At 34.0% G+C, this 8,742-nt stretch overlaps 1 long non-coding RNA gene across 1 annotated transcript in view; it reads left to right on the top strand.

Moving 5' to 3' along the window:
• Positions 1 to 8,345, top strand: part of LOC107184311 — a 10,214-nt gene extending 1,869 nt beyond the window's left edge. Inside the window, exons 2-3 of the long non-coding RNA XR_001515131.1 lie at positions 8,203 to 8,208; positions 8,269 to 8,345. This is a non-coding gene — a long non-coding RNA (uncharacterized LOC107184311). The remainder of the gene's footprint in view (positions 1 to 8,202; positions 8,209 to 8,268) is intronic.
• The last annotated feature ends 397 nt before the right edge of the window (positions 8,346 to 8,742 follow it).

Here is an 8,742-nt window from a genome sequence, read left to right as displayed (position 1 = left end):
GGCACCAAATCCATTTGTTAAATCTCCTAGTATTTTTGATGGAGTCTTTAGGTATTTCTATGGACAGTACCATGCCATCTGTGAATAATGACAGTTTTACTTCTTCTTTTCCACTTATCATGCTTGTTTGACTTCTTGTCTGATTGCATTGCCTAGCACTACCAGTACTCTGTCGAACAGAAGTGGTGAGAGTGGGCATCCCTGTCTTGTTCCTCTTCTTAGAGTAATTGTTTTTGCCCATTGAGTATGATGTTGTCTGTAGGTTTGTCACATAAGGCTTTTATTATGTTGATGAATGATACCTCTATGCCCAGTTTGCTTAGAGTTTTTATCAAGAAAGGGTGTTGGGTTTTGTCAAATGCTTTTTTCACATCAATTGATATGACTATGTGGTTTTTTTTTCTCAATTTGTTTATATGATGTATCACATTTATTGATTTGCGGATATTGTACCATCCTTGCATCCCTGGGATAAATCCTACTTGGTCATGGTGTATGATCTTTTTGATGTACTGCTGGATCCGATTTGCTAGGATTTTGTTGAGGATTTTGGCATCTATATTCATGAGGGATATTGGCCTATAATTCTCTTTCATTGTATTGTCTTTATCTGGTTTTGGGATTAGGGTGATGTTGGCTTCATAGAATGAGCTGGGAAGTGTTCCTTCCACTTGGATCTTTTGAGATAGTCTGAGGAGGATAGGTTTTAGGTCTTCCTTGAATGAATATTTTCTATTTTTAACAGACTCATAGATACAGTGAACAAACTGAGGGTTGCTAGATAGGAAAAGAATGACGGGATGGGTGAAAAATGTGAAAGAAGTAAAAAGTTGCAAAACAGTCATGGGGATGTACAGTACAGCATATAGAATATAGTCGGTAATATTGTGATAACTATGTATGGTGCCAGGTGGGTACTAGACTTATTAGGGGGAATCACGGTAGATTATATAATTGTCTGACCACTATCCTGTACACCTGAAACAAATACAAAATAAAAAGTTTCTATTTTTCAAAGAATTGACCCATTTTGTCTAAGTTATCAAATTTATGGCCATAGAGTTATTTGTAGTTTTCCCTTATTATCTTTTACTGTTGTGGGGTCAAGAGTGATGCCCCGTTTTCATGTCTAAAATTGGTAATTTGTATCTTCTCTCCTATTTTCTTGGTTGTTATGTCTATAGGTTTATCAATTTTATTGATCTTTTTAAAAGTCCAGATTTGGGGTTGATTAAAAATAGAAACATAACAGAGACAAATTTCATTTATTTCTACTCTTATCTATATCCTTTTTTCTCCTTGCTTTGTGTTTAATTTGCTTTCTTTCTCTAGTGTTTAAATTGGGAGCTTAGGTTACTAATTTTAATTTTTCTTTATCTTCTAATATAAGAATTTAATGATGGAATTTTCCCTGTCCACAGTGTTGTAACTACATTCAAGAAGTTTTAATATGCTGAATTTTCATTTTCATTAAATTAAAAATATTTTAAAATTCCCTTGAGAATTTGCCTTTGATTCATGGCTTATTTTGATGTATGTTGTTTAATTTCCAGATATGTGGGGGATTTTTTTTATATATCTTTGTTATTTCTGGTTATTTCCATTATGGTTAGTGAACATACTTTGTATGATTTCAATTTCTAAAAAACTTTTTGTTATACCTATTTCTATGACTAATATCAGAAAACAATAAGTATTTGTGAGAATGTGGAGAAATTGGAACTCTTGTGCATTGTCAGTGGTATTCTAAAGTAATGAAACCATTATGGAAAACAGTATGGTATTTCCTAAACAAATTAAGAATGGAACTCAGAGGGGAGAGAGTTGGCAGGGACAGAAAGAGATTAACTAAAGGACATATATGCATAGCCCATGGACACAGACGATGGTAGGGTGAAGGCCTGGAGTGGGCTGGGGCTGGGTAGAGGGGAGCGAAAGGGGTGGCGGGATGGGGGATGCCTGTAATACTGTCAACTACATATATAGAACACTACCATATGTTTCAGCAATCCCATCCTGTATAATAAACGCCTAATATGCTAAGTGTCTGACTGTTCATTCGACTGTTCAACCAGTCGCTATGACACGCACTGACCACCAGGGGTCAGACACTCCAACTGTTATGTTAGCTTGCTTCTGGGTGTCCCGCCGACTGGGACTGGGTGAGACGGACTGGGCATGCCCTAGAGCCCTCTAGTGGCCCCTCCCTGACCCAAATCATACACCGATAGGGTTCCTTCGCCTGGCCTTTGCCCTCTCTCAATCCAGGGCCCCTTAGGAGATGTCAGAGAGCTGGTTTTGGCCCGATCCCCGCAGGACAGGCCGAGGAACGCCATGCACTGGACCTCTAATATATATATCTCCAAAAGAATTGAAAGCAGGATCTCTAAGAGATATCTGCACACCTCTGTTCATAGCAGCACTAACAATAGCCAAGAAGTGGAAGCAGCCCAAATATCCATGAACTGATAAAGGGATAAACAAAATATGGTAAATGTGTACCATGGAAAATTATTCAACCTTAAAAAAATAAGGAAAATCCCATGGCACCTAACTTTATGTTAGTTTTATAGTCCCCATTCTTACATTAAGATGGTGGTAAACTCAAAATTTCAGAGCTGAAATTACTTGAGGATTTCACTATGTAATGTTCATTTGTTCAACTGATTTTCTGAGCAGCATTACCATGCAAAAATTAGGCTTGGAATCAGACCAGCTAGATTTGAATCTCAGCACAGATATTTACCATCATTGCGACATTAAAGATATTGCCCTCTAAGCTTTGGTTTCCATGTTTTAAATAGAATTTCTAATAATTGAATACCTATTTTATAGAAGGGTGTTAAGCAAAACCAAGTATATGTAATTATTAGCATAGAACCTGGTACATAGTAAGTTTCCAACAAAGGCAGCTCTTGTTATAGTTGGTGGTATTTAAACGTAAATGGTGGGAATTAACATTCATCAATTTATATTTTATTTCACTGATTTGGACCCATGGCTGAAATATGTTTTGAATCTGGAGCATGTAATCTAGCTACAGATCCATTTAGTTGATATATAAAATCTTAAACAACAACAAAGGAATCCAGCTGCTACATGCTATAACATGGATGGACCTTAAGAACATTATGCTAAGTGGAATAAGCTAGTCATAAAAGGACAAATACTGTATTATTCCACTTATATGATGTATCTAAAGTAGGTAAATTTATAGAAAGAGAATGGAATAGTGATTACCAGGGATGGGGAGGAGAAGAAAAAGGGGAGTTGTTTAATGTGTATAGTTTCAGATTTATAAGATGAAAAACTTCTGAATATACTTAACACTACTGAACTGTAGACATAAACATGGTTAAGACAGTAAATTTTATGCTATGTGCTTTTTTTGGCTTTTTTTCCCCTTTATTGATTAAGGTATTACAAATGTCTCCTTATCCACCCCCCCCCCATCCTCCTATGTGCTTTTTTTAAAACCAAAATTTTAATAAAGACTTTTTGAGGTTTGTTTTTATGAACCAGAATATTACCTAACTTGGTGAATATTCCTTGTTCACTTGTAAAGACTACATATGTGTTTTACTCTTGCTGGATGGAGTGTTTTTATAAATGTCAATTAAGTAAAGTTGATTAATAGAGTTGTGCAGTTCTATATCCTTACTGATTGTCTGTCTACTTGATTGCTGAAAAAAAGAGTATTAAAATATCCAACTGTAATTTTTTATTGCCCTATTTATTGTTTTCAGTTCTATCACTTTTTGCTTCATGTACTCTGAAACTCTGTTATTAGTTATATACATATACATGATTGTTATGATTTCTCGCTGAATTGATTCTCTTATCACTATGTTATATCCCTACTTATCCCTAGAAATATTTTTTATTCTGAAGTCTACTTTGTCTTATTTTAATATAGCTACTTCAACTTTATTTGAATTATAGTTTACACTAGAGGCCAGGTGCACAAAAATTTGTGCGTGTAATTGTTGGTCTTCAAAGTTTTTTGGTTGACCTGAATGTTCTTTGTCTTTCACATCGAAATCATCACTTTTAATGAGTTTAAACCAGTGTTCACAAGTATCTTGAGATGGAGCATGTTCACCATAAGCTTCATTACTTTATTTTCAAAATAAAGTAATGAATTAAAACTTTCCACAAATGCTTTTTTTTTGGCATGAAATTTGACATTTTTAAGCATAAAAATATCTATGATGTTAAAGCCTTCAGAAAATTTGACATATGTTTTGAAGCTTGCTGTCAATACAACAAAATAGCATACATATTAAATTGCATATTTATCAACATATGTGTAACTCCATCTATTGAAAAAAATCCCCATTATTAACCGATACACCTAGTAGTTGTAGCAGCATAGAGACAGGCTGTTGAAGGCTTACTCTATCTTGGACAAAACTGGAAATTGGTCTTTCACTTGTAAACTATATATTTGCATTTCAAATAGGTGCTTTTTATAGACAGCAAAGAGTTTTCTTGTGTTTTTTTTTAATTTAATCTGACAATATATGGGTTTTAATTAGAATGTTTAGGTAATTTTCATTTAATGTAAATGTGGTTACATTTGGTTTGAATCTACCATTTTGCTATTTAAATTCTATTTTTTTCCATCTGCTCTCTAGTTTTTTTCTCTCTGTTCTTGCTTTATTTTGGAGTAATTTAATTTTTAATAACTTGATTTTATCTCCACTATTGGCTTATTAATTATATGTCTTTGAGTTGTTGCACTTATTACAGTCTTTCTTAAAATACTATTATACTACTTCACATATAATGTAAGAACTATACAAAGATATAGTTTTATTTTGTCCCTCCTATTTTTTGCACTGTTGTCATACATACTTTTACTTCTACACATCATGTAAACCCCACAATGCATTATCATTTTTGTTTTAAACCATCATTTACCTTTTAAGGAAATATTTTAAATTATAAAAGGAATTTTCTATATACCATTTATGGCACTCTTCATTTCTTTACATAAACCAAAGTTTTCTTCTAGTATCATCTGAAGAGCTTCATGTAAAATTTATTAGAATGTAAGTTTACTGGTTATGAATTTTCTCAGCCTTTGTTGGCCTGAGAACTTCTTTATTTAGTGCTCAATTTTAAAAGACAGTTTTACTGGATAAAGAATTCCAGGTTGATAGACTTTTCTTTCATAATTTTAGAGATGTTACCCACTGTCTTCTAAATAGCACAGTTTCTGATGAGATGCCTATGGTCATTCTTGCCTTTGTTCCTCTATACAGGCATACCTCAGAGATATTGTAGGTTTGGTTCCAGACCATTCAATAAGCAAATATTGCAACAAAGCTAGTCATGTGAATTTTTTTGGTTTCCCAGTGCATGTAAAAGTTACGTTTATATTATACTGTAGTCTACTTAGTGTACAATGTCATCATGATTAAAAAGCAAAACAATGTACATGCCTCAATTCAGTGATGGCGAAACTTTTGAGCTCAGCATGTCAGCATTTTGAAAAACCCTAAGTTAACTCTGGTGCCATATCACATATAGAAATTTTTTGATGTTTGCAACCATAGTAAAACAAAGACATATTTTTGATATTTATTTTATATATTTAAATGCCATTTAACAAAGAAAAATCAACCAAAAAAATGAGTTTGCGTGTCACCTCTGACACACGTGTCATAGGTTCGCCATCACTGCCTTAATTTAAAAAGTAATTCATTGCCAAAAAATGTTTACCATCCTCTGAGACTTCAGTGGATCTTAATCTTTTTACTGGTAGGTCTTGTAGAAAATACAGTATCTGTGAAGTGCAATAAAGTAAAGTGCAATAAAGCAAGGTATGCTTGTATAATATGCCTTTAATTTGGTTGCTTTTAGCATTTTCTTTTTATCAGTAGCTTAAAGAATTAGGTTATGGATGCCTTAGGTGGTTCTCTTTATTGCCTTGTTTGAGATTTGGTGACCTTGAATTTTCAGGTTTATCATTTTTAATAAATTAGTAAATTGTTGGCTAATTTTTTTGCCTTTATCTATTTCTGGGAGTCCCATGATCTGTTTTTATTTTATTTTTTATTTTTAGTGACTTTTCTCTCTGTGCTTCATTTGAGGTGGTTTCTATTGTTTAGTCTTTAAGTTTACTGATCTTTTTCTGGAGTGTGTATTATGTTGTTAATTCTTTCTATGATTCTTTTTAGTTTGGATATCATATTTTTAATTTCTACAAGTTCTATTTAAAAAAAATTCTATGAGGTTTGTAGTGATGCCCTCTATTTCTTTCCTGGTTCTACTAATTTGATTATTCTCTTTGTTTTGCTTTGTCAGTCTAGTGGTTTCTCAATTTTATAGAACTTTTGAAGTAACTAAATTCTAGTTGTGTTGATTTTTCTCTATTTTTTTTACTCATTATTTCATTGATCTCCTTTCTAATATTTATTTTCTTCTGCTTTTTTTGTTTAGATTACTCATTTTTTTTCATTGTCTTAAGGTAGAAGGTTCTTGATTTGAGATCTTCTTTTTTAATGGAGACACAGGTGTAAATTTTTCTCAAGCAGTGTGATACTGCATCCCATAAATTTGGTATGTCATGTCTTCATTTTTATGCATCTCTAAATATTTTATAATTTCCATTGCCATTTCTTCATAGATCCATGAGTTATTTAGAAGTATATTGTTTAATTTACATATATTTGTAAATTTCCCAAATTTATTTGTTATTGATTTTTAGTTTTATTTCACTGTAGTCACAGAATATACTTTATGGTTTATGGCCTTTTAAATGTATTGAGGATTGTTTTATGGCCTGGCAGATGGTCTACAAATGTCTAACCGACGTTCTGTGTATACTTGAGAAGAATGTATATTCTGCTCATCAGTTGGAGAGTCTCTTATGTCTGTTTGGTTGTTAGTTTTTTTAAGTGTTATATATCTTTGTTTTGCCTAGTTGTTTTTATTTAAATATATTTTTATTGATTTCAGAGAAGAAGGTAGAGGGAGAGAGAGATAGAAACATAAATGACGAGAATCATTGATCAGTTGCCTCCTGCTCACCCCTTACTGGAGATCAAGCCCGCAACCCAGATATGTGCCCTTGATCAGAATTGAGCCCAGAACCCGTCAGTCCACAGGCTAACATTCTATCCACTGAGCCAAACCAGGTAGGGCCCTAGTTGTTTTAATCATTATTGAAAATGGGGTGTTGAAGTCACCAGCTATTATTGTTGAATTGCCTATTCCTTTGATTTTGTCAAATTTTGCTTCATGTATTTTAGGGCCTTGTTGTTAGCTATATACATGGTTTATAATTGTTATTCCTTCCTGATGGATTGACTCTTTCATTGTTATATAATGTAACTATTTTATGAGTAAATTTTTTTCTCTAGTAAATATGTTATCATAGTAAGGCCACTTCAACCTTTCTTATGGTTGCTATTTTCATGATATGTCTTTTTCCATTCTTTTAATTTCAAGTAATTTATATCTTTTGCTCTAAAGTGTATGTCTACTAGACAGCATTTAGCTGAATCTTGTTTTTTAATACAATATGACAACCTCTGACTTTTGATTGGATTGATTAAACCATTCATATTTAATGTTATTGATATAGTTGGATTTACATCTGTCACTTTACTTCTGGTTTTCTGTTTTGTGTCTTTTACACCCTCTATATGTACATTGATGCTTTCTTTTGCATTAAATGAATATTTTCTATGTAACATTTTAATTATTTTTATTATTTTTCACTATATTTGTTTGAATTACATTCCTAATTGTTGCTATAGGGCTTACCATATACATCTTAATTTATCACAATCCAGTTCATAATTTTATTAACTTAACTAGAGGCCCAGTGCATGAAGTTCACACATTGGGGGGGGGGGGGAGTCCCTTACCTAGGCCTGCGTCCTCTCGTAATCCGGGACCCCTCAGAGGATGTCGAGCCTAAACCAGCAGTCAGACATCCCTCTCACAATTCAGGATGGTTATATTTATGGTTCTGGATGGTGAAAATATAATGAAAATATATGAATATATTACTTGATCACATGATTGGTAGAAAAACAATTCGTGAACCCCCAAGAATAAAATCATTGATAGAGGAACAAATCCTTAATGGTGCTTATGAAATTGGACTTAATAACAGAGGAACTTTACTTTTTTCTACATTAGGAATGCATTGTAAACATAGTATGTACTATCAGGAAAAATATACAGAAAAATGTGTGTGTGTATCTCAACTACAAATATTCATCATCAACTCTGTTTTTTTTAAATTTAAAGTCGTTATTGCTTAAGTATTACATAAGTTTCTTTTTTCCGCCATTGACCTCCCCAGCTGCTCCCACCCCCAGCACATGCCCTCACGTCCCTACTATTTGTATTCATTGGTTATGCTTATATGCATGCATACAAGTCCTTCCAGGTTTTAATTTTTAAATCAGAGACTTCCCAATATATAGGTTAGGGTCCCTTCCTGGCCAGCGATCAGGGCCAATCTGTGGGGCGACCAGCGAGCGGAGCGATGGGGGTGGGGGGAGGGAAACCCCTCTGGCACCTGGTGGCCTGGCGATGTCTTCTGGCCACTGCCACTGGTCTCTTCCCTCTGTGGGGCAACCCATGAACCAAGAGGTTGCCAGTTCGATTCCAAGTCAGAGCACATGCCCAGGTTGTGGGCTCAATTGCCAGTGAGGGGCATGCAGGGGCCACCTGGTCAGTGTTTCTCTCTCATCAATGTTTCTGTCTCTCCCTTTCTCT

This window comes from Myotis davidii, unplaced genomic scaffold (assembly GCF_000327345.1).
Source record: "Myotis davidii unplaced genomic scaffold, ASM32734v1 scaffold1905, whole genome shotgun sequence".
Lineage (NCBI taxonomy): Eukaryota > Metazoa > Chordata > Mammalia > Chiroptera > Vespertilionidae > Myotis > Myotis davidii.
Note: the sequence above shows the minus strand (reverse complement) of the source record. Positions and strands in the feature narration are given on the sequence as shown.